This window comes from Schistocerca americana, chromosome 5, assembly GCF_021461395.2.
Source record: "Schistocerca americana isolate TAMUIC-IGC-003095 chromosome 5, iqSchAmer2.1, whole genome shotgun sequence".
Lineage (NCBI taxonomy): Eukaryota > Metazoa > Arthropoda > Insecta > Orthoptera > Acrididae > Schistocerca > Schistocerca americana.
Genome location: NC_060123.1, coordinates 325963080 through 325989019, shown reverse-complemented (window position 1 = coordinate 325989019; position 25940 = coordinate 325963080). Strand labels below are relative to the sequence as shown.

General features: G+C 42.9%; 1 protein-coding gene and 1 non-coding gene across 2 annotated transcripts in view; both read left to right on the top strand.

Annotated features, from left to right (window-relative positions):
• The window catches only part of LOC124616343 (AT-rich interactive domain-containing protein 1B-like), a 428390-nt gene that overhangs the window by 80257 nt on the left and 322193 nt on the right, over nt 1-25940 (top strand). The gene's annotated exons all lie outside the window — the stretch shown is intronic.
• On the top strand, nt 8069-8143 carry Trnas-cga. The gene has a single exon. It is a non-coding gene; the product is annotated as a tRNA-Ser (tRNA).

Here is a 25940-nt window from a genome sequence, read left to right as displayed (position 1 = left end):
TCACACCTGTCAACACCTACTTTCTTTGGGATTGGAATTACACTACTGGCAATTAAAATTCCTACACCACGAAGATGACGTGCTACAGACGCGAAATTTAACCGACAGGAAGAAGATGCTGTCACATGCAAATGATTAGCTTTTCAGAGCATTCACACAAGGTTGGCGCCGATGGCGATACCTACAACGTGCTGACATGAGGAAAGTTTCCAACCGATTTCTCATAAACAAACAGCAGCTGACCGCCTTTGACTGGTGAAACGTTGTTGTGATGCCTCGTGTAAGGAGGAGAAATGCGTACCATCACGTTTACGACTTCGATAAAGGTCGGTTTGTAGTCTATAGCGATTGCGGTTTATCGTATCGCGACATTGCTGCTCGAGATGACAGGCATCTTATCCGCATGGCTGTAACGGATCGTGCAGCCACGTCTCGACCCCTGAGTCAACAGATGGGGACGTTTGCAAGACAACAACAATCTGCACCAACAGTTCGACGACGTTTGCAGCAGAATGGACCATCAGCTCGGAGACCATGGCTGCGGTTACCCTTGACGCTGCATCACAGACAGGAGCGCCTGCGATGGCGTACTCAACGACGAACCTGGGTGCACCAATGGCAAAACGTCATTTTTTCGGATGAATCCAGGTTTTGTTTACAGCATCATGATGGTCGCATCCGTGTTTGGCGACATCGCGGTGAACGCACATTGGAAGCGTGTATTTGTCATCGTAATACTGGCGTATCACCCAGCGTGATGGTATGGGGTGCCATTGGTTACACGTCTCGGTCACCTCTTGTTCGCATTGACGGCACTTTGAACAGTGGACGTTACATTTCAGATGTTTTACGACCAGTGGCTCTACCCTTCATTCGTTCCCTGCGAAACCCTACATTTCAACAGGATAATGCACGACCGCATGTTGCAGGTCCTGTACGGCCCTTTCTGGATACAGAAAATGTTCGACTGCTGCCCTGACCAGCACATTATCCAGATCTCTCACCAACTGAAAACGTCTGGTCAATGGTGGCCGAGCAACTGGCTCGTCACAATACTCCAGTCACTACTCTTGATGAGCTGCGGTATCGTGTTTAAGCTGCACGGGCAGCTGTACCTGTACACGCCATCCAAGCTCTGTTTGACTCAATGCCCAGGCGTATCAAGGCCGTTATTACGGCCAGAGGTGGTTGTTATGGGTACTGATTTCTCAGGATCTATGCACCCAAATTGTGTGAAAACGTAATCACATGTCAGTTCTAGTATAGTATATTTGTCCAATGAATACCCGTTTATCATCTGCATTTCTTCTTGGTGTAACAATTTTAATAGCCAGTAGTGTATTATATTCTTCTTGAAGCCTGGGGGTATTTCGCCTGTCTCATACATCTTGCTCACCACATGGTGAACTTTTGTCAGGGCTGGCTCTCCTAAGGCTATCAGTAGCTCTAATGGAATGTTTTCTACTCCAGGGGCCTTGTTTCGACTTAGGTCTTTCACTGATCTGTCAAATTATTCATGCAGTATCGTATCTCCCATTTCATCTTCCTGTACGTCCTCTTCCATTTCCAAAATATCACCGTCAAGTACATCGCCCTTGTATAGACCCTCTATATATTTTTTCCACCTTCCTGCTTTCCCTTCTTTGCTTAGAACTGTTTCTCCATCTGAGCTCTTGATATTGATACAGATAGTTCTCTTTTCGCCAAAAGTCTCTTTAATTTTCCTGTAGGAAGTATCTATCTTACCCCTAGTGATATACATCTCTACATCCTTACATTTGTCCTCTAGCCATCCCTGCTTAGCCATTTTGCAGTTCCTGTCGATCTCATCTTTGAGACATTTGTATTCCTTTTTGCCTGCTTAATTTACTACATATTTATATTTTCTCCTTTCATCAATTAAATTCAATATTTCTTCTGTTACCCAAGGATTTCTACTAGCCCTCATCTTTTTACCTACTTGATCCTCTGCTGCCATCACTATTTGATCTCTCAAAGCTACTATTCTTCTTCTACTGTATTTCTTTCCCCCGTTCCTGTCAATCGTTCCCGAATACTCTCCCTGAAACTCTCTACAACCTCTGGTTCTGTAACTTTACCCAGGTTCCTTTTATTTAAATTCCCACCTTTTCGCAGTTTCTTCAGTTTTAATTTATAGTTCTTAACCAATAGATTGTGGTCAGAGTCCAAATCTGCCATTGGTAATGTCTTACAATTTAAATTCTTGTTCCTAAATCTCTGTCTGACCATTATATAATCTATCTGAAACCTTCCAGTGTCTCCAGGCCTCTTCTACGTGTACGACCTTCTTTCATGATTTTTAAGCCAAGTTTTAGCTATGATTAAGTTATGTTCTCTGCTAAACTCTGCCAGGCGGCTTACTCTTTCATTCCTTATCCCCATTCCATATTCGCCGACAATATTTCCTTCTCTTTCTTTTCCTACTATCGAATTCCTGTCCCCCATGACTATTACATTTTCGTCTCCCTTCACTATCGGAATAATTTCTTTTATCTCATCATACATTTCTCCAAGCTCTTCGTCATCTGCGGAGCTAGTTGGCATATAAACTTGGACTTCGTGTCTACCTTGGCCACAATAATGCGCTCACTATGCTGTTCGTAGTAGCTTACCCGCACTCCTATTTTTTCATTCACTACCAAACCTACTCCTGCAATACCCCTATTTGATTTTGCAGTTATAATCCTGTATTCACCTGACGAGAAGTCCTGTTCCTCCTGCCACCGAACTTCATTAATTCCCACTATATCTAACTTTAACCCATCCATTTGCCTTTTTAAATTTTCTAACCCACCTGCCCGATTTAGGGATCTGACATTCCACGCTTTGACCCGTAGAACGCCAGTTTTCTTTCTCCTGATAACGACGTCCTCCTGAGTAGTCCCCGTCTGGAGATCGGAACTGAGAACTATTTTACCCCAGGAATATTTTACCCAAGAGGACGCCATCATCAGTTACCCATACAGTAAAGCTGCAAGCCCTCGGTAAAAATTACGACTGTAGTTTCCCCTTGGACTCAGCTGTTCGCAGTACCAGCACAGCAAGGCCATTTTGGTTAATGTTACAAGGGCAGATCAGTCAATCATGCAGACTGTTGCCCCTGCAACTACTGAAGAGGCTGTTGTCCCTCTTCAGGAACCACACGTTTGTCTGGCCGCTCAACAGATACCCCTCCGTTGTGGTTGCACCTACGGTACTCCTATCTGTATCGCTATCCCAGCAGTGCCAAGGTCCATGGTTCACGGGTGGGGGTGGGGGTGGGGAGAATCTATGCATTATTTGCAGTTTATTAATGCCCCTAATCTATGCATAGTTGCATTAATAAACTGCAAATAATCGTCAAGATGAAACTTTCCTGGTACATTAAAACTGTGTGCCGGACCGAGACTCGAATTCTGGACCTTTGCCTTTCGAAGGCAAGTGCTCTAATCTGCCAGAAAAGTTTCATACCAGAGCACAATCCGCTGCAGAGTGACAATTTCATTCTGGAAACATACCCCAGGCTTTGGCAAAGCCATGTCTCCACAATATCCTTTCTTCTAGGAGTGCTAGCTCTGCAAGTTTCGCAGGAGGACTTCTGTGAAGTTTGGAAGGTTGAGACGAGGTGCTGCCGGATTTAAAGCTGTGAGGACTGGTCGTGAGTCGTTCTTGGATAGGTCAGTCGCGCCCGCACGGTGGCTCAGTGTGTTCGGTCACAGGGTTAGTCGCCCTTTGTTGTAAAAATCTGAGTTAATGGAACGAAGACGTACTTGAACAAGCATGATAGGACGTCCGCTCCGAACAAATAGAACGAACAATCACAAACAGAATCAGATCAAAAAATAAATTTAAAAAATGGGTAGAGCACTTGCCCGGGAAAGGCAAAGGTCCCTATTTAGAGTCTTAATCTGCCAGGAAAGTTTCATATCAACGCCCACTCCCCTGCTGAGTGAAAATTTCATGGAATCGTCAAGATGTCGATTTCTATTAAAAAATAGATGACGATTTCCATTAAAAACAAGTTTTTCTGGGATAAGAGGTTAAGTTGATGTTAAAAAGTCACCAGAGGTTAACAAACTCACAGTGCAGAGTGGTCCTTTTAGAACTTGGTAGAAAGACCCATTTAAGATGACCACAAAAGAAGTGCCACTTTAGTGACTTGACTGTTTTTCTAGGAGTCAGACATTTTAGACTGGTCCCAAGCAGAGAAGCTGCTCTCACTGTTTTCGAGAGACCTCCCTGTATAGTCAGCCTCCAGACAACAAGGGCCAATAGTTTAGGCGCTACGTCAATAGAAATTTTCATGCTAAGAATCGTATGCGTTCTTTTCTGGCTATTTTAAAATGACTACATTTGTCAAAGCGAGCTTCTTTGCACTCATAATTGAAAACTTCAGTCAATCAGTTTAGTTAAGTCTGAATGTGACTCCTATAATAGCACTGTTTTAAGATCCACCCATGTCATTTTATAACAATACCTTAACCACGTTGATTGTGGATAAGCAAGAGTTGGGGGTTATTCCCGCGTGCTAGTAGGAAATACTAGCTCATATCTAGGTCATGTTCAGGACTGGATAGCTGCCAGGTACGTTTCCATTTTAGCAAAACCTTTTTCCCCCCAGCAGCATCAGTAGTTTCTAACTTGCGAATAATCTGCATTTCTCGGCTAAAATGAAATATTCCGAAGGGGTGAAAACAAAAAGCGTTCAGTTACGGTTCAGTCAATAAACTGAAATATTTTTAAAATTAAGACTGCAGTATTTCTTATATTTACAAAATACCTTTACCAACACTTGTCTAAAAAACATCAACGAATGATGTGTCGGAAGCCACAGCTTGTGAAGCGACGCCATTTGATATCCGACCGCAGCCAACTGCGACCGCCTCGTACAGTAGTGGGACACTTGCTTGGTGGAGGACTTTCTGTCATTCAATAGTGATAGCCTCGCTTGTTTTCCAAGTTTTCGCCAGTCTGTTGTTCACTTGCTTACCGAACCAAAATAATAGATAATGTGAAACTTTCTGGAAACAGATAAACCATTTTTATTTATTTTTCAGAAATAAATAAGCTTAACCCAGGTTTCCAAGAAACTATGGCGCAGGGTGGAAGTTGAGGAGCTTTTTACGTTTCCATAAATGACACTGGAGCAACAAGCAGGCAATGAAAACTGCTTGTTTTCGGGTGAAATAAGGCGGCTTATGTCGAGTAATAAATTTAGTAGCAACTTTTTTTAAAAAAATTTAGTGTAACTGACAAGTAAATGCTTTGGTTCTAGGACATTTCAGCGAATGAATAAACATTTTCAGACAGTAGAATTCGAGACAAAGTGCAATTTCCCGAAAATCAAGAAAACAGCACACTACGAAAGGTTCGGAAAAATCATAAGTGGTAACATTTGGTGGAAAGTTGGTGGCGAGCATCCGTTATTATCGGAAAAAGACTTGAACGCACAGATTCCATTCCCATCAGTTTATACATTGAGTGAGTTTTCGACTGTGGCAACAATGAAAACAACAATGAACTTTGATCTCCATTTGAGATATGCATGTTGAATATAGACAAAAACGCCCACAAAAATATTATTTTAATTTGTTTGAATGTTAAATAAATTTTGGTTCTGTATCGTCAATTTAAAAACAGGAATGTTAATTTTTGTTTAATCTATAGTTTAGTTAGAGCTTAACTTTGTTGACGTATTGACTGACATCTAACTCTGGTACGACTAATGAATGGTCTGAGGAAGTTTAAATGATGTATCGATCACACGCAAGGAACCTGTAGATGATCAGTGTCTCGTGTGATCCCACAGACAACTGCTTCAAGTCTTGTCCACACATTCTTCCTTGACGAGAGAAAGAAAAAAAGGCCAGAGTTTGACCTCCGGTTGAATATACGTAATTTAATTGAATTATGCCAGTGACTATAACTTTTCTTAATCATTCCAATCAATACCATTTCGGAACATTATATCTGCATAATCAGGAGGGCCTGTTTACGATCAACGTAACGTACGCTCTACTAATATACGACTTTTTGCGTTAACAGAGATGTAGTATTTCAATTATCAGACGCTGCTTTCCTGAATAGCATTACGTTTCATTAAAAACAGCCTTATAAAATTGAAAGTGACACTGCATGTTAAAGAAGCCGTTCGTAAATATCACCTAAGATATATCAAGTTTAAGTAAGTCCAAGTTATGAAGGTATGATTTACCAAGTAGGAATGTAAATAAGACTATTTACAAGCTACGGGAATTCGAGAAATTTACGTTACGTCTAACAGTGACTATTAAGAATATCAGCTGAAATACGCAGACTTATACGGTATCATCTGAGACGAAACACTACATCTATTGGATATGACGAATGAGGGAATCGGCTACAGTCTTGGTGATGCAAAGATAACGGAGGCTTGTGATTAACGTTCGACTGCAATTTACACCGCGGTTCTGTTAAATACGAATCCAGTCCTTCTTAACAGATCTCTTCCGAATTTTACAATCACACGATATACAATTTGAAACAGTTTCTCACGGGAGTAAAAGTTTCACTCAACCCTGGACCTTCGCCTTCGTGCAAGGAATGCTCCACCGCATGGGACATCGGGGTATACTTCACGGCAGACCCCATATTTTCCAAATTCACTAAGGCTTGTTCTTTCAGCAAGATATACAGCAGAACATATGTGGTGAAGCCAAATGCGAGAGTGAGATAGTCAGTAATCGAAGGTGCGGGGCACTTCTGAAAGCGTGTTTCTGTGACTGAGATAGTATAGCGTAGTCCAAATAATGCAAACAGCCGGATTCAGGCGATGGTACTGAATAAGGCGGCAGAGTGTTTGAAAGCACTGGACTCGCATTTGGGACGAGAGGTCTCCTATTTACCACCTGGCCATCCAGATTTAGATTTTTCATGATTCTCCTAAACCGCGTACACACGATGCTGGAATGCTTCCTTGTGCAGTTGAGTTTGTCTAATCCTCTCATCATTGACGAAACATTAAACCCCTATATTCCCTCTTTTTGAGTAACGGTTTAGCACATTTGTGTAGTAGGTTCGTCATCACAACATTTATTTCTGAATGTGTAGACGACGGAAATGCGTTTCAAAGCCTCAGAAACATTCACATGCTTCAGTACGATGTTTCGGTATGATGCGCGGGAATGCACGTTGCACATGCTGATAAAAAATATTCTGACACTCTTATGGAATGTGAAATTGAGTACTATATGTCACGACAGGCGGATCCGCCGATGTAAAAGGAGGCGAGGATTATTACGTTGTCATTAGAGAAGCATTAGCAAAAGGAAGGGCGTTGTGTGATGTCCTTAGGTTAGTTAGGTTTACGTAGTTCTAAGTTCTAGGGGACTGATGACCATATATGTTAAGTCCCGTAGTGCTCAGAGCCATTTGAACCAAGAAGAAAGTGCCAGGCAGGGGAACTCAGTGACTCGGAATGTGGATTACGAGGGGCGTTTCAAAAGTCCGTGCCTAGTCCGAGAGATGGCACCACCGGCTTGTATCGTGGTCATGTTAGTTAGTAGCATCTTTGGAAAGAACGCACACCAAGTTTCAGCCATATTGGTCTATTTCTTTGTGTTTGGCATTCGCGTGAATCGAGGAAATCGAGTGATTGTCAAAAAATGGACGAAAAAGAATTTCGTGTGGTGATTAAACATTACTTTATGAAAGGCAAACGCCTCAGGAGACCAAAGAGAAGCTTGATAAACATGACGGTGACTCTACACCTTCGATGAGAACAGTTTATAAGTAGTTTCAAAATTTTCGGAGTGGACATATGGGCACAAGTGATGCTGAACGTTCTGGACGCCCTGTGGAGGTTATGACTCCAGAAATCATTGATAAAATCCATGATATGGTGATCGATGACTGGAGAGTTAAGGTGCGTGACATTGCTAGTGCTTTGGGCATCTCGAATGAATGGGTTCATAATATTTTGCATAAACATTTTGACATGACAGAGCTCGCAGGAGAGCTTCTGTAAAGCTTGGAAGGTAGAAGACGAGGTACCGGCAGAAGTAAAGCTGTGAGGACAGGGCGCGAGTCGTGCTTGGGTAGCTCAGTTGGTAGAGCACTTGCCCGCGAAAGGCAAAGGTCCCGAGTTCGAGTCTCGGCCCGGCACACAGTTTTAATCTGCCAGGAAAGTTTCATATCAGCGCAGACTCCGCTGCAAAGTGAAATTCTCATTCTATGACAAAGGTATCCGCAAGATGGGTTCCGCGATTGCTCACGCTTGACCAAAAACGGAATGGTGTGAAGTGTTGCAAGAATTGTTTGCAGCTGTTCAGGAAGAATCCGCACGACTTTAAGCGTCGTTTCGTCACTTTGGATGAAACATGGATACATTACTATACTTCTGAGACCAAACAACAATCTAAAAAATGGATTACCAAGAGAGAATCTGCACCAAAAAAGGCGAAGACCGTTCCTTCGGCTGGAAAGGTTATGGCAACTGTCTTTTGGGATTCGCAAGGGATAATCCTCATCGACTATCTGCAAAAGGGTAAAACTATTACAGGTGCATATTATTCATCGTTATTGGCCCGTTTGAAAACCGAGCTGCAAGAAAAACGCCGGCGATTGGACCGCAAAAAAGTTCTTTTCCATCACGACAATGCACCAGCACACACCTCAACAGTTGTGGTCGCAAAATTATTGGAAACAGGATTCCAACTCGTTTCACATCCACTCTATTCTCCAGACTTGGCTCCCTCGGACTACTATTTGTTCCCCAATTTGAAGAAATGGCTGGAGGGATAAAGATTTTATTCAAACGAAGAGGTGAGTGCTGCAACTAATATTTATTTTACAGATTTGGACAATTCCTATTATTCGGAAGGGATCAACAAATTAGAACAGCGTTGGACGAAGTGTATAAGTCTAAAAGGATACTATGTCGAAAAAGAAAAAAAGGTTTACCCCAAACACGTACGTAGTTTTTATTTTTGCACGGACTTTTCAAACGCCCCTCGTAGTTATTGGATGTCACCTGAGCAACAGATCGATCAGGGACATTTAGACCCTTCCAAAGCTTCTCAAGTGCAGTGTTGGTAATTTTACTGTGAAGTGGAAATGCGAAGGAGCAACCACAACTAGGCCCAGGCCAGGCAGACCTGAGGTACTAATAGACAGGGACGGTCGGGCATAGCGCAGGGCGGCTGTTCAATATCGCATGAAATCAACGGAAGGAACGACTTGAGTTCCAAAGTCCTACAACTAGTCCAACTAACACAGTGAGTGTGTACAGGAGTTAAATGAACAGGCTACAATGGTGGAGCAGCTCCTCATAAGCCTCTCTATTCTGTAGTCGTTGCTAAATGATGTTTGATGTGGTGTAAAGAACGACGCCATTGGGCAGTGCGTGAGTGGAAGCGAATGAATTGGTGTGGTGAATCACGCCATACCCTACGATAATCCGGCCGAAGTGTTCAGGTTCGGCGAATGCCCGGAGAAGGTTACCTGTTATCATGTTTAATGCCAACAGTGAAGTTCAGAGGAGACGTTGTTAAGGTTATATGCAAGTGCAGGCTTTCTCGGCGAATTTCATACAAGATGTCTTCACGGGTTGTCAGTCGAGTAGCATCGTCGTCTCGTAACAACGTTTCGATGGAATGCGTCTCCATCATCTTCAGGCGAAGATGATGGAGACGCATTCCATCGAAATGTTGCTACGAGACGACGATGCTACTTGGCTGACAACCCGTGAAGACTTCATATATATTGTTAAGGTACTTGGGTGTTCCTCTTGGTGTTCTTCAGGCGAAGATGATGGAGACGCATTCCATCGAAACGTTGCTACGAGACGACGATGCTACTTGCCTGACAACCCGTGAAGACTTCACATATATTGTTAAAGTATTTGGGTGTTCCTCTTGGTTACAGTGTGGTCCTCTTATTGTGCTTAGAAGAACGGTAAATGCTACAGGATATGAGCACATTTTACGGCGTTATGTAGAGCGTACAATAGAGGAACAGTTCGGAGATGATAATTGTTTGCATCAGCGAGACAGTGCGCCTTGCCATAAAGCAGCTTCTGCGAGGCAGTGATTTGTGGGCAATAACATTTCTGAAATGGGCTGGTCTATCCAGAGTCCCGATCTGAACCCACATCTTTGGGCTGAGTTAGAACGACGCCTTCGCTCCAGACGCCAGCATTCAACCTCACTACCTTCTCTGGTTTCGTCTCTTTTGGAAGAATAGGCTGCCGTTTCACCACAGACATTCAGACATCTCACTGAGAGCGACTCCAGCAGAGTTCAAGACTTGAAAAAGGCGAAGGGCGTCTGGGCACTTTTTATCAGGTACTGTACGTTTAACTGCGTACAAACTGGAAAAAAAAGGTTCAAATGGCTCTAAGCACTATCTGAGGTCATCAGTCCCATAGACTTAGAACTACTTAAACCTAACTAACCTATGGACATCACACACATACATGTCCGAGGCAGGATTCGAAACTGCGACCGTAGCAGCAGCATGGTTCCGGACTGAAGCGCCTAGAACCGCTCAGCCACCGCGTGCAAACTGAGTTTTGAGTAGTGTTTATTTGGTTGAATGACGGACCTGTGTGGGGAAGCACCTCATGCTGGTACGATGGGCCGGGCCTGGCTGGCCTACTTGCGGTAACGAGGCTGGCTGGCGCTCCCGCATTTGGGGCGAAGGCCGGAGGCGGCGCGGCCTCCGGCAACAGCGATCGCGTGCCCCCGCTGCGCCCCTCCTGCTCGAGCGCATAGCGCCGATGTCTGCCCTTCCCTGACCACTGTCGGTTTATCGTGTTGACTAAACGCTACTGTAGTAACTCCGTGGCAAGAGAGAGTCTCACATGTGGCCGCGAAATCTCGTGCGGCAGTTGACCGGCTGCCATCAGCTGGTGGCTATCTATAATCCAAAAGTATGAATGAACACAAGTCGACGAGGTAGAAATTAAGTTACTGTGTAGTTCTGAAGTAGAAAGATCAGTCACGAAATGTTAATTATCACTTCTGAAGCAGTCACGTAATTAACTGTTTGTGAATGGTGTGATCCGGGTACTCAGTGAAGTCGATGTTTCCATTGTGTACGTCGTATTTCGGCGATCGACCCAACCCTTCTCAGGTGCTGCGAGCTATGTTGTTACCTGTGCTCGCTGGCTGGACTACAGATTGTGACTGTTGTTCTTCTCGAGCCCGACCGCGGCTTGAGTTTCTACTACTTGTCTTCGTGCTTGCTATACTTTACCGTGGTCAGCGATGTTGCCAGATCTCTCCCCAATTGAGAACATCTGGAGCATTATGGGCAGGGGTGTCGACCCATCTCGGGATTTTGTCGATCTAACGCGCCAAATGGACAGGGTTTGGCACGATATCCCACAGGAGGACATATAACAATTCCATCAATCAATAATAAAATGAAGACTTTCACGACTGGATGACATTTCTGTTGATAAATCTTACGCGGTATAAGGTCGTGGTCCACGTAACTCTGCTTCGTCCAAAACTGCACTGAACGAAACATTACGAACATAGGAGTTTCGTGGACCCAACCTTATACCCCGAAAGGTCTATCAATCAATACCAAGCAGAGTAACTTTTTGCATAAGGGCCACAGGTGACCAATGCGTTATTGATGTGCTTAATTTGTTATGCTCTTTCTCTTGAATACATCATCAATTTTTTTTAAAAAAAATTATAGACATTTCTTTGTGTGTACATGCACTGGTACATCGAATCTACCGATTCATTTCATTCGGACAATTTCTTTGTGGGACAATTTTTTTGTTTTAGATTGTATTTTTACTGCCATCCAACGTTTCTTCTGAGTTACCTTCCTCGTATCTATGTCGGGACTCTCAAACATCTGTGATTGTCCTTTTTAATGATGTTCACTCCTTTTCAACTGAACTACCTACTGTGATATTCCATATCGCAGTATCCATATTCTTAGCGAACTTCAAACGCGTCTCATCCTTCCTGATTACTTCAATATTCCACTTCCTTCCACACTCATTCTTTCACACGATTCGTACGATTCACTCTGAAAAATGTTCAAATGGGTCTGAGCACTATGTGGACTTAACATCTGAGGTCATCAGTCCCCTAGAACTTAGAACTACTTAAACCTAACTAACCTGAGGACATCAAAAACATCCATGCCCGAGGAAGGATTCGAACCTGCGACCGTAGCGGTCGCGCGGTTCCAGACTGAAGCGCCTAGAACCGCTTGGCCTCAACGATTCATTCTACTCTTCGTCATTACTAAATTATGATCTGAGTCTATATCTGGTGCCAGATAGGCCTTACAATCTAATATCTGATACCGGAATCGCTGTCTGATCATGATGCAATCCATCATGAGTCTTCCCGTGTCTGCGTCTCTTTTCCAAGTATACCTCCTCCTCTTGTTATTCTTGAATAAAGTATTCACTATTATCATCTGAAATTTATTGCAGAACTAAGTTAGTCTTTCTTCTCTCTCATTCCCGCTACCTAGAGCATATTTTCCTATATCCCTTTCTCCTATTCCTTCCCCTACAACCGCTCTCTAATCCCCCATGATTATTAGATTTTTTACACTAATCATGGCCTGCTTTTGATTCGTTGCGGCAGAATGTTTCTCTGGTTATGGTAACTTCCTACAGTTCCCCTCTGCGAAACTCTCAGATATTTATGAGAAGCCTAGATGCATTATTGAGCTATCTGTCAGACAAGAATAAACAGTTATTAGCTTGTGGAGATTTCAGTGTTGATTTCTTAAAAGATACAGTCAAGAAAAATGAACTAGAATTACTATTTGGATGTTTCAATCTAATTTCAGTAGTCAATTTTCCAACTCGTGTGCATTAAAATAGTAGGACGCGGATTGATAACATTTTTGTAGACAGTGCTCAGGCTGAAACAATTAATGTCAACCCAGTTGCTAATGAACAATATGAAAATGATGCACAATTGATAGAAATAAACAATATGAAACCTTTCAACACTGAGGTAGTTTCATACAAAGCAATGAGGCTTTTGAACGAGAACAGGATACAATGTTCTAAGAGAAAGCTAAGAGTGGTGGTATGGGGCAAAGTATATGCAGAAAGAGACGCTAATGTCAGATTCAATTTATTCCATAGTTAGTTTTGGTTAATTATTAAAAATTGCTTTACTAAAAAATTCATCCAGAAGACCCATTAAAAAACAAATGTGGCATGGATAAGTAAGAAAATTATAATCTCATGTAACATGAAGGGGCAAATTTATGTAAATGCCAGAGTAAGTCAAAATCTGACATTACTTGAATACTACAAAAAATATCATAGTATTTTAAGGAAACCCATTAAAATGTCCAGAAGTATGCGTGTACTGACAGAAATAAATAATGCAGAAAATAAGATTAAAAATATATGGGACATTGTCAAATGGGAGACAGGACAGCCAATCAGTGTACAAGATGTCATAGCAATTAAACTCAATGGAAATGTAATGATGGATAATTCATAAGTTGTAGGTACTTTCTGGAATCATTTTTAAATGTAGCAGTCAATACAGGATTAAATAGTCCACCTGAAGAAACAAGAGAATGTATTGAAAATATCATTCCACAAAAGCTTAACCAGCTAGATTTAGCACCTACACCCTTCGCTGAAATTAATAAAATTCTAAAAAACAAAAGCTCTTGTGAGGTTGATGGCATTTCAAACAGAATTCTGAAAGGTTCGTCCAATTTAATAAGTAATGTCCTTAGTGATATGTGCACAGAAACAGAGAATGTTTCCAGACAGGTTAAAATATGCCATTTTAAACCACTTCAGAAGAAAGATGACAAGACCGAATTAAACAGTTATCGTCAAATTTCCTTGCTGATGTCTTTTTCCAAAATATTGGGAAAAGTAATGCATTCAAGAATCGTCACCAGCTTAACTGAAAACAATATACTTAACATATCACAGTTTGGAATCTAGAACAGTTGCTGGATTGAGAATGCTATTTATACATTCTCATCAAATAGTGCATTGGCAGTTTTTGTGATCTCTCTGTAAGGCCTTCAGTTGTGTAGATCATGATACCCTCTTAGAAAAAATCAAGATTTATGTAACTGATGACTTTACACACAACTGGTTTGAATCATATTTGACAAAGAGATTGCAAGAGGTTCTGCTGAATAATTCAGACAATGTCAGAAAGGTAGAAATTTTAGTGACTGTGATAAAATCACAAAGGGAGTCTCACAGGATTCAATTTTGAGTCCACTCATATTCATTATACATGTGATTGACCTTCTGCTTAAAATTCAACAGGCAAAATTGGTACTTTTTGTAGATGGTATTAGTTTTATAATGAATTCCATTAGAGAGAAAGCAAGAAAAGAGTTAGTAAATGATATTTTCCAACTAACTGTTGAGTGGTTTTGTGAAAACTGACTCTCCCTAAATTTTGTAAAAATAGTCATACCATCAGTTGATTTAGCACATGAGCAGGAGTCAGTAAGTAGAGCAAAATGTTATAAATATTTGGGTGTATATTGATGAAAACTTGAAGTGGAAGAATCATACTATTGAGCTTCTGGAACAGTTAAATTCAACTGTTTTTGCTCTTTTGCTAATTGCTAATCTTCGAAAGTAACGTATCAATCTTCTGACATATTTTCGTATTTCCACTCAATAACGTAGTAAGGAATAATTTTCTGGGGCAACTTTTCACTAAGAAAGAATGTACTGATTACAAAAAAGGGAGCAGTAAGAATAATTTGTGGTGTTCACCCATGGACACCATGTAGGTGTCTCTTCAAGAAGGCAGGCATTTTAACTGTACCGTCAGAATACATATTTTTGCTAGTGAAATTCGCCATAAATAATGCATCACAGTTCGCGAAGAACAGTAACGTATATCCGTACAACACTAGAAGGAAAAAGAACTTTATTACCCGTTGTTAAAGCTGACAGTGGCTCAGAGAGGAGTCCAACACGCAGCAATAACATTTTTTGATTGTTTTCCCAATAACATCTAATGTCTGCTAATGACGAACTTCTGCATAAGAACTGGTAGTCAATAAAAATAAAAACAAAAACTAGTTTTTCAGGGTAGTTCTATGAGTAGAAATAAAATGGTAATGTGTTCATTAACGTTAACAATATATATATATATATATATATATATATATATATATATATATATATATATATATACACTCCTGGAAATTGAAATAAGAACACCGTGAATTCATTGTCCCAGGAAGGGGAAACTTTATTGACACATTCCTGGGGTCAGATACATCACATGATCACACTGACAGAACCACAGGCACATAGACACAGGCAACAGAGCATGCACAATGTCGGCACTAGTACAGTGTATATCCACCTTTCGCAGCAATGCAGGCTGCTATTCTCCCATGGAGACGATCGTAGAGATGCTGGATGTAGTCCTGTGGAACGGCTTGCCATGCCATTTCCACCTGGCGCCTCAGTTGGACCAGCGTTCGTGCTGGACGTGCAGACCGCGTGAGACGACGCTTCATCCAGTCGCAACCATGCTCAATGGGGGACAGATCCGGAGACCTTGCTGGCCAGGGTAGTTGACTTACACCTTCTAGAGCACGTTGGGTGGCACGGGATACATGCGGACGTGCATTGTCCTGTTGGAACAGCAAGTTCCCTTGCCGGTCTAGGAATGGTAGAACGATGGGTTAGATGACGGTTTGGATGTACCGTGCACTATTCAGTGTCCCCTCGACGATCACCAGTGGTGTACGGCCAGTGTAGGAGATCGCTCCCCAAACCCTGACGCCGGGTGTTGGCCCTGTGTGCCTCGGTCGTATGCAGTCCTGATTGTGGCGCTCACCTGCACGGCGCCAAACACGCATACGACCATCATTGGCACCAAGGCAGAAGCGACTCTCATCGCTGAAGACGACACGTCTCCATTCGTCCCTCCATTCACGCCTGTCGCGACACCACTGGAGGCGAGCTGCACGATGTTGGGGCGTGAGCGGAAGACGGCCTAACGGTGTGCGGGAGCGTAGCCCAGCTTCATGGAGACGGTTGCGAATGGTCCCGCCGATACCCCAGGAGCAACAGTGTCCCTAATTTGCTGGGAAGTGGCGGTGCGGTCCCCTACGGCACTGCGTAGCATCCTACGGTCTTGGCGTGCATCCGTGCGTCGCTGCGGTCCGGTCCCAGGTCGACGGGCACGTGCACCTTCCGCCGACCACTGGCGACAACATCGATGTACTGTGGAGACCTCACGCCCCACGTGTTGAGCAATTCGGCGGTACGTCCACCCGGCCTCCCGCATGCCCACTATACGCCCTCGCTCAAAGTCCGTCAACTGCACATACGGTTCACGTCCACGCTGTCGCGGCATGCTACCAGTGTTAAAGACTGCGATGGAGCTCCGTATGCCACGGCAAACTGGCTGACACTGACGGCGGCGGTGCACAAATGCTGCGCAGCTAGCGCCATTCGACGGCCAACACCGCGGTTCCTGGTGTGTCCGCTGTGCCGTGCGTGTGATCATTGCTTGTACAGCCCTCTCGCAGTGTCCGGAGCAAGTAGCAAGTATGGTGGGTCTGACACACCGGTGTCAATGTGTTCTTTTTTCCATTTCCAGGAGTATATATATATATATATATATATATATATATATATATATATATATACGAGAATACTGAACGGGTAACGCAGTATGTTAAGTTCGTTCTTTACATTTGGTATAGAGCATTTCAACGATTCTTTTATCGAAATGACGTGTAACGAGGTTCGATAAAAGAATCGAATATATATACACTCCTGGAAATGGAAAAAAGAACACATTGACACCGGAGTGTCAGACCCACCATACTTGCTCCAGACATTGCGAGAGGGCTGTACAAGCTATGATCACACGCACGGCACAGCGGACACACCAGGAACCGCGGTGTTGGCCGTCGAATGGCGCTAGCTGCGCAGCATTTGTGCACCGCCGCCGTCAGTGTCAGCCAGTTTGCCGTGGCATACGGAGCTCCATCGCAGTCTTTAACACTGGTAGCATGCCGCGACAGCGTGGACGTGAACCGTATGTGCAGTTGACGGACTTTGAGCGAGGGCGTATAGTGGGCATGCGGGAGGCCGGGTGGACGTACCGCCGAATTGCTCAACACGTGGGGCGTGAGGTCTCCACAGTACATCGATGTTGTCGCCAGTGGTCGGCGGAAGGTGCACGTGCCCGTCGACCTGGGACCGGACCGCAGCGACGCATGGATGCACGCCAAGACCGTAGGATCCTACGCAGTGCCGTAGGGGACCGCACCGCCACTTCCCAGCAAATTAGGGACACTGTTGCTCCTGGGGTATCGGCGAGGACCATTCGCAACCGTCTCCATGAAGCTGGGCTACGGTCCCGCACACCGTTAGGCCGTCTTCCGCTCACGCCCCAACATCGTGCAGCCCGCCTCCAGTGGTGTCGCGACAGGCGTGAATGGAGGGACGAATGGAGACGTGTCGTCTTCAGCGATGAGAGTCGCTTCTGCCTTGGTGCCAGTGATGGTCGTATGCGTGTTTGGCGCTGTGCAGGTGAGCGCCACAATCAGAACTGCATACGACCGAGGCACACAGGGCCAACACCCGGCATCATGGTGTGGGGAGCGATCTCCTACACTGGCCGTACACCACTGGTGATCGTCGAGGGGACACTGAATAGTACACGGTACATCCAAACCGTCATCGAACCCATCGTTCTACCATTCCTAGACCGGAAAGGGAACTTGCTGTTCCAACAGGACAATGCACGTCCGCATGTATCCCGTGCCACCCAACGTGCTCTAGAAGGTGTAAGTCAACTACCCTGGCCAGCAAGATCTCCGGATCTGTCCCCCATTGAGCATGTTTGGGACTGGATGAAGCGTCGTCTCACGCGGTCTGCACGTCCAGCACGAACGCTGGTCCAACTGAGGCGCCAGGTGGAAATGGCATGGCAAGCCGTTCCACAGGACTACATCCAGCATCTCTACGATCGTCTCCATGGGAGAATAGCAGCCTGCATTGCTGCGAAAGGTGGATATACACTGTACTAGTGCCGACATTGTGCATGCTCTGTTGCCTGTGTCTATGTGCTTGTGGTTCTGTCAGTGTAATCATATGATGTATCTGACCCCAGGAATGTGTCAATAAGGTTCCCCTTCCTGGGACAATGAATTCACGGTGTTCTTATTTCAATTTCCAGGAGTATATATATATATATATATATATATATATATATATATATATATATATATGACAGTTCAGCTACACATGCCTACTTCGCAAGTGAGAGTATACGAGAATACTGAATGGGTAACGCAGTATGTTAAGTTCGTTCTTTACATTTGGCATAGAGAATTTCAACGATTCTTATATCGAAATGACGTCTAACGAGCTAGTTTACGGGATATATATATATATATATATACGGGGTATATATATATATATATATATATATATATATATATATATATATATATATATCCCGTAAACTAGCTCGTTAGACGTCATTTCGATATAAGAATCGTTGAAATTCTCTATGCCAAATGTAAAGAACGAACTTAACATACTGCGTTACCCATTCAGTATTCTCGTATACTCTCACTTGCGAAGTAGGCATGTGTAGCTGAACTGTCATTGTCGGCATTGGTTTGCTGTCGAATATGATGAGAGCAACCCAATCACTCAACTGTTGGCAGTAGCTCAGTGTCCGCCCTACTTTTCTATTCATAACGAATTCTTTCTCTCGTTGTACCATTTTCTGCTGCTGTTTGTATTACATTTGTGTGACTAAAAATCCTTATCTTCTTTCCACTATATCTAGACTGATCCTTTGCATTTCAGAGTTTCTACCCTTCCTGCTACTTTCAAATTTCTAACATTCCAAGTCCAATTTATACAATGTTATTCCTTCGTTGGTTATTCCATCTTTTTCTCATGGCCAGCTCCCCATTGGTATCCCATCCCGGAGATCCTAAAGGGTGGGGACTACTTCGGAATCTTTTTGCAATAGAGAGATCATTGTGATATTTCTTCAATTACAATCCAAATGGCCTGTGGATACACGTACTGCATCCTCATTTCGTTGAACATTGCTGGTTCTTCCACCTTTTCGGGACGATCTTCCACGTTAGGGCAAGAGAATCCCCTGCTCGTTCACCCTTTTTTAGAAGGCCGTTGACAGGAGATGCTACCTCCTAGACCATGAGTTCACTACTAGCTGGTGTCATTATCAGCGTAACCAGGCTGTGTCGCCCAGCTTTCAGACTGGCAGCATCGCGGATCTGCGCTCTTGCTGTCAGTTGTGTAAAGCAGAAGTATGTTGCACCCGATCGATGTCGAATGTTGCTGCTAGCCTTCCTGGTTGCCAGCAAAACACTGCCAGTAAACTGACAGTGGACGCGAGGTATCCACATAGGCGCGGATGTAAACATGATACCGATGTTACAAGTGGAAGCATTAACTACGTCACGACAAAAAAATTAAGTTAAAAACAATACAACATCCAAATCTTCTGTCTCGCAATTCTCGTTACCCATCAGATCATCCTTAGGACAGCTGTTAAATTCAGTTATTTAATCTACAGGACCTCTTTTGACTAAGGTTGTCGTCTCGAGCCATTTTGCGGAGTCGAAATCAACTATGTAACTTCTACTTTGAGTGTGAGATATCCAGTTGCTAGACTAAACTGGAATAGTTTCGCATTCGTTAGACAGCTCGCACACAATGTCCAATTTAACTTGTGACATTGAAGGCACATCTTCACCTGCCGAAGGCTTACCCTGATTTACGTCTGCATCTGAATTCGTGCGTAGATCATCTTGATGAAAACGTTCATCAGGTTGAAAAACTTTACCTAAAAAAAAATTTCAATTTTTTTCTGCATTTTCTCTTTCAGCTCGCCTTTTCACATACTGACTTCCTGAGAGGAACTTCCTGCCGTCAGACATTGAGAGAGTTTATAACATTTGCAATGTTGCCTAGTGAAACCCCGTCACGTCTTATTGAGAAAGTCTTTTCATTTTAAATCACTAATCCCTGGATACTGAGAGTGAATGTACCAATGTTAACTTTTAACACAAGTGTTGTTGTCGTCTTTGCTGGACGGGCTATAAAAAGAATGATAAAACGGTGACAAAACCTTTTTCACCGACTTGACTATCGTACGAAGTTAACAGAAAAAATAAAGTGCGTGTGGCAAATGAAATACGTTTCTGAGAAGCACAACACCAACAGACCTGTATCAGCGACACAAACCGCACTTAGATCACTATATCACACTACATTCACTACTTAACTATTAATTGTAGTTCATTAAAGAAGTGAACGAATGCTGTTTTTCTACAGTAAAACTAAGTCAGTTGCTAACAACCGGAAGAAGAGAGTTCACAACACCGCCGTGGAGACGGAGCGGCAGTACCGGTACAACATTGTGGCGCCAGCCCTGTTGACAACCAGCACGGTTGAGTACTTCATTGTCGGCGGTATTGTCGGCGCTCCTGCTATACGAAGACGCTGGCCATAGGATAGCGAGTGACTTACATATAAATGCTTTATTTTTTGAAAAAGTGTATATAAATCCCAAGTGCCTACTTAGTGTGTTTATAGTACATAAAGGAGAAACGGCTATCGTCAGATATAGAGAAGGCGTGCTTTCCGACACGCCACGACCACGAGTTGTGGCTCAAAACAGGTAATTTTGAAAGCATTTTCATTTTGTGCAGTGAAAATTAAGTTAAATCCTGAATAAAATTATTGCAATGCGGACAGTTTGAAACACGGCCGAAACTGGATAAATATTTCTTGCAGAGCGGATTAGTGTCTTCAGCTCCAAAAAAAATTTTGATAGGTTTTTTCTCATATTATCGTAATACCAACATCAAAAGATTCCGGCTTCAACACCAAAAAAGAAGAGGAAACGAGGGAAAACATAAAAGAAGTTACACATAAAAGAGAACAAAAATAATTTAGTGAAGTGTGGCAGGAAGAATAATAATGCAGTGGTATTATTGGCAGATCCGAAGGAGAAGGAATGGTGGGGGAAGGATTCCGTTCATCATTACACGTGTAGACGCTGCTTAGTCAGAATGCTTGGTTTCAGAGCAGTTCATACTTTACTTTGTGTAATTGTTGCAAATCGTTTTTCTCAGTGGTATTGCTATAGGTGTTTAAGGCTGCTGCTCAGGAACTGTTAGGCAATTGTATGCTGACATTTATCTTTATTTTTTTTTCAAGAAGTTTTTCGCTTCTGTAGGGGCTTACAAATTGCCGTAGGTACATTTCGAGTGTTGTGTAAGCATATGGTAGAAATTGAGTTGGCAACACTACTACTAGCAAGCTTTGATACTATGAAACTCCAGTGCTTCATTTGTCATTTGTTTCACAGTATTGTAGATAATTCCTAATAAGGCACTAGATTTTATGAACGATTTGTATTACCCACTTATTCTCATACTCCTCCATTTAAGCAAAGATTTCGTTATGTTTATTTCGTCGTTTCGGATCCGTATTAAAATTTAAGATTTTGCCACTCCCAAAAACATGCAGCCCTAGACGATGGCAGAGTTCGCCCCCTCCCCTCTCACCCCACCAACCTCCTCCCGAGAGCCAGTCCTGCCTGTTGCCTTAACACATGTCCTATCATCGTGTCCCTTCTTCTTACCAGTATTTTCCAAATGTTCTTTTCCTCGCCGATTCTGCGGAAAAACCTCTTCGTTCCTTATCATTCCACCTAATTTCCATCGCCTTTCTGTAGCAACACATATCAAATGCTTTATCTACTTTTCCCATTCTACTCACAGCCCATGATTCACTACCATATAAAGCTCCGCTCCCAATGTGCATTCTGTGAAATTTCTTCCTCAAATTAAGGCCTGTGTTTGGTACTAATAGATTTATTATGGACCGGGATGCTCTCTTTGACTGTGCTTGTCTGGTTTTTATGCCTCCATGCTTCGCCCATGCGTTATTTTGCGTACAATGTTGCAGAATTCCTTCATTTAGCCTACTTCGACTACACCAATTTTGATGGGAAGATTATCGGTAATGTCATTTCTGTTCCTCTTCACTCCTTCATTTACACTCAATTCACAATCTGTAGCCATTAGACTGTTCATTCCATTCAACAGGTCCTTTAATTCTTCATCACTTTCACTCAGGACAGTAAGGTAATCAGCAAATCTTATGACTGATATCCTTTCACTCTGAATTTCAGTCCAGATCTTTAACTTTTATTTGATTACCGTCACTACATTTTCAATGTCGAGATTGAACGGTAGGGATGAACGATTGCATCCCTGTTTTACACCCTTTCTAGTCCGAATACTTCGTTCTTGGTCTTAGATTCTTATTGTTCCCTCTTGATTGTGGAATATATTATATCGTTCCGTCTTCCTCTATAGCTTACTGCTATTTTTTCTGAATTTTGAACATCTTGTAGAATTTTACATTGTTGAACGATTTTATAGTTCGAATAATTCTATGAACGTGTCTTAATTTTTCTAAGTCTTGCTTCCATTATTATTATCTAAATGTGATTATTTGTTTTGTATATAGGGAAGGCGGGTGCATCTTACATAAGCCTGCAACCTTTCGTGGCAGTTGTCACTGAAGAAGGTTATTTTCCTCTCCAAATATCTTTTTGCACAATCAGCTTTCCGAATCTCTGCTGAGATCCCCTTCAGGATCTTTCGATGTTCACGGTTAGCTGAGCTGTGTACAAGACCAGTGTTTTATTAACTTTTCTCTCGCGCTTATACTGAAAAGTGGCGTTACCGGGAGAAATTTTTCGGTTACTATTGGTGGGCCAACGACATTGGACACAGAACAAGTTAGGTTGAATGTTTAGCAAGATATTATTGTCGTGCGGCCAAGGTTTCTTCCTGTTAGTTGTTTGTATTTCTTGTGCGCTCCGGCTGGGTAATTACTTCCTTCTCGGCCGGAAGCCACGAAGCTGGAAAAGTATAGCCGTCATATCTATTGAAATTGAAACCAACCAGCCGGCCGCGGTGGTCGCGCGGTTCTAGGCGCTCCAGTCCGGAGCCGCGCTGCTGCTACGGTCGCAGGTTCGAATCCTGCCTCGGGCATGGATGTGTGTGATGTCCTTAGGTTAGTTAGGTTTAATTAGTTCTAAGTTCTAGGGGACTGATGACCACAGCAGTTGAGTCCCATAGTGCTCAGAGCCATTTGAACCATTTTGAAACCAACCAATATGTTTTAAAACGCCTTGCACAAAAACGGGATTTTTACGAGTCTCATAACTCGGGTTCTATTGGTGATAGAAAGGGAGGGTCAAGTGTTTAGGGTAGCCCTTAGGCTGGCAATCACCTGTATACCAAACACAAGGATGGTCTTTCTGTAATTATTTTACAGTGGAGGGTCAAAGTCTGAATATTACACACTCCCTTCAGCTTGGACAAATTGAGCAAATTGGCTGGTTCTTTTCGTATTAGATGCGGTTTACGATGCTCGTTACAGGTCTTATGGAGGCACCATTTACTTCTGTGTGATTTCTGATAAAACGGGAAAAAACATTTTTCACCATTTTTTCGTGTCAGAAGCGGATGTCTACACAACTAACGACAGAAAATTTGCTCACATTTTAACAGTATATTCTCTAGGCGTCTATCAAGTGTCATCTTCCCGTTTTCAAAAATCTTTATCCGTTATCGAAAAACACACCAAAACTATGGTTTTTGGGTACCAAAACTGAGCCGCACATTCCAGGCTGTAATGTTTACGATACATTCCTAAGATCTCCATCACGAACAACCTTGAAAATTTCATCATATCTTTATCCGTTTCCGAGGTACAGAGTTTCAAAGTTAACCTACTTGTACGTGTGAAATAGGCACTTAAAATCAAGTGTGAGGCGAAAACTTAGTTTATAAATTGACGTAGCATCGAGAAATATGTATCAGAAGGGTTCTGGGAATCCCATGTTGTAGTACTGAAGCACATGCAAAACTTTTGTGCATTTATCATAAAATCAGTGTCTGAGGTGCAAAATTAGTTTTACTTTATTTCAGTTTCACATAAGTTAACTTTCAAAATGTCACTGACCCATAAATTTCTATTCACATGAGTGACGTACCCTGCTGTATCACGGAAAAGAAGGGAACCAGTGGAAAAATGCTGCTATCGGAGCACAAGAAAGGCGAATATGCTCCAGTTTGTTAAAAAGATTCAGATTGAAAAGTGGGGCACTAGCTGCCTCATTCTACCTTTCTCAGCACCTACAAAAGTTTCTCAAAAATTTTGGCTTGCGAACTTATTTGCGCTATCTTATGCTGAGAGCGAAGGACACAGTGGCACTGGGAAAGAGACAGGAAAGTAATAAACACTGGAAGATGGTTAACAGTGATGTGGTATAGAAAGGGCGAAGGAGACAATGGCAGTGCGAGAGAAAAGAGGGTCACAGTAGCAGTGGAACATAGTTGACAGTGACAGAACAGTGCTAGGAAAAGAGTGAACGAGACATTGCAAGAGGAGAGGAATAACGAGAAAGAGGAAGTGGAACTGGGTGTGAGCCAGTGATAATGCGAGACAGAGTGTATGAAAATGACAGTGAGGCTGAGAGATATAATGACAGTGAGAAGAGACAGTAGCTATTGGAGGGAACGAATGCGATAGTATTAGTAAGAGAGAGCAAGAGGCAGACAGTGACAGTGAGAGGAAACAGTATTAGGAGGAGAAAACGAAGTTAACTGTGGCTGTGAGACAGGAAACAGTGGCAGGCAGAGAGACTCAAAGATACAGTGACACTGAGATGATCTGAACGAATGAGTGAGTGAGAATAGCCAAGTGTGAGTGGAGGGATTTGAGCGATTTAACAGCGATGGAGTAGTGGGTGTGAGCGAGTTACAGTTAGGAGAGCTTGTGGCAGTCAGAGGAGAGTTCCATGTTAAAAAGATCGAGAACATGTTCGCAAAACGAAACACTAGGGAAAATTTTTAAAGGTGCTGAAGAAGGTAGAATGATGCAGCTGGTACATCACTTTTGAGACAGTTTTTTAAACAGGTGCATATCCGCCTATTTTCTGGTGATTGAAATTTCTTTCGTTCTTAAAAATCACGACCGCTTCTCGAATTTTCCTTCTGCATATGTTGCGTTCTTAGGCTAGCACTCGTACTTTATTGGAATCTATCTTGGCCGCAATTCTTCTGACGTTCCCCTATCGCAGATTTCACACTTCGTTTTAAACGTATGTGGCGTTTGTGCTCCATAATCCGTTCTTTTATTATCCTCCCAGTTCCGCTTATACTGTTTCGTTACCGCGTCACGTGCACACAGCGCATCAGGCGGCCTTCAGTCCCACGTGGCCAGTGGTCATAATATTTTCACTCGTCAGTGCATATCCCCAGAAAAAAAATTAATTAGATAAACTATCCGCACGGTGTGAAAAGTGCAATTGACTCTAAACGATAAAAAAGTGTGAGGTCATTCACATGAGTACTTCAAAAATCCCATTAAATTTGGGATATACGATAAATCACGTAAATTTAAAAGTTGTCGTTTATACTAAATACCTGTTTAACTGCGTGGTAAAGTGCTCGCCTCCTCTCCGGCGGGCCTGGGTTCGATTCACGGCTGGGTTAGAGATTTTCTCCGCTCGTGGACTTGGTTTTGTGTTGTCCTCATCATCATTTCATTCTCATCACCGGCACGCAAATCGCTCAATGTGGCATCGATTGAAATAAGAGTTGCACTCGGCGGCCGAACTTCCCCGGATGGGGCCTTCCGGCCAACAATGCAATACGACCATATACAAGACGCCGTTGCATTGTTTTGTTATTATCTGTACATGTTTCAGCACGTCATGTGCTATCTTCGGTGGGCTTTTTGTTTATTTTCGTTCTCACATGACGCCATTAATTGTGTAAGAGGGTATCTTTACATCTATCATACATACACAGCTTGTCAGGCGTTTTGATGTTGTGGTTTTAGTAACGTTGTTTTTGACGTG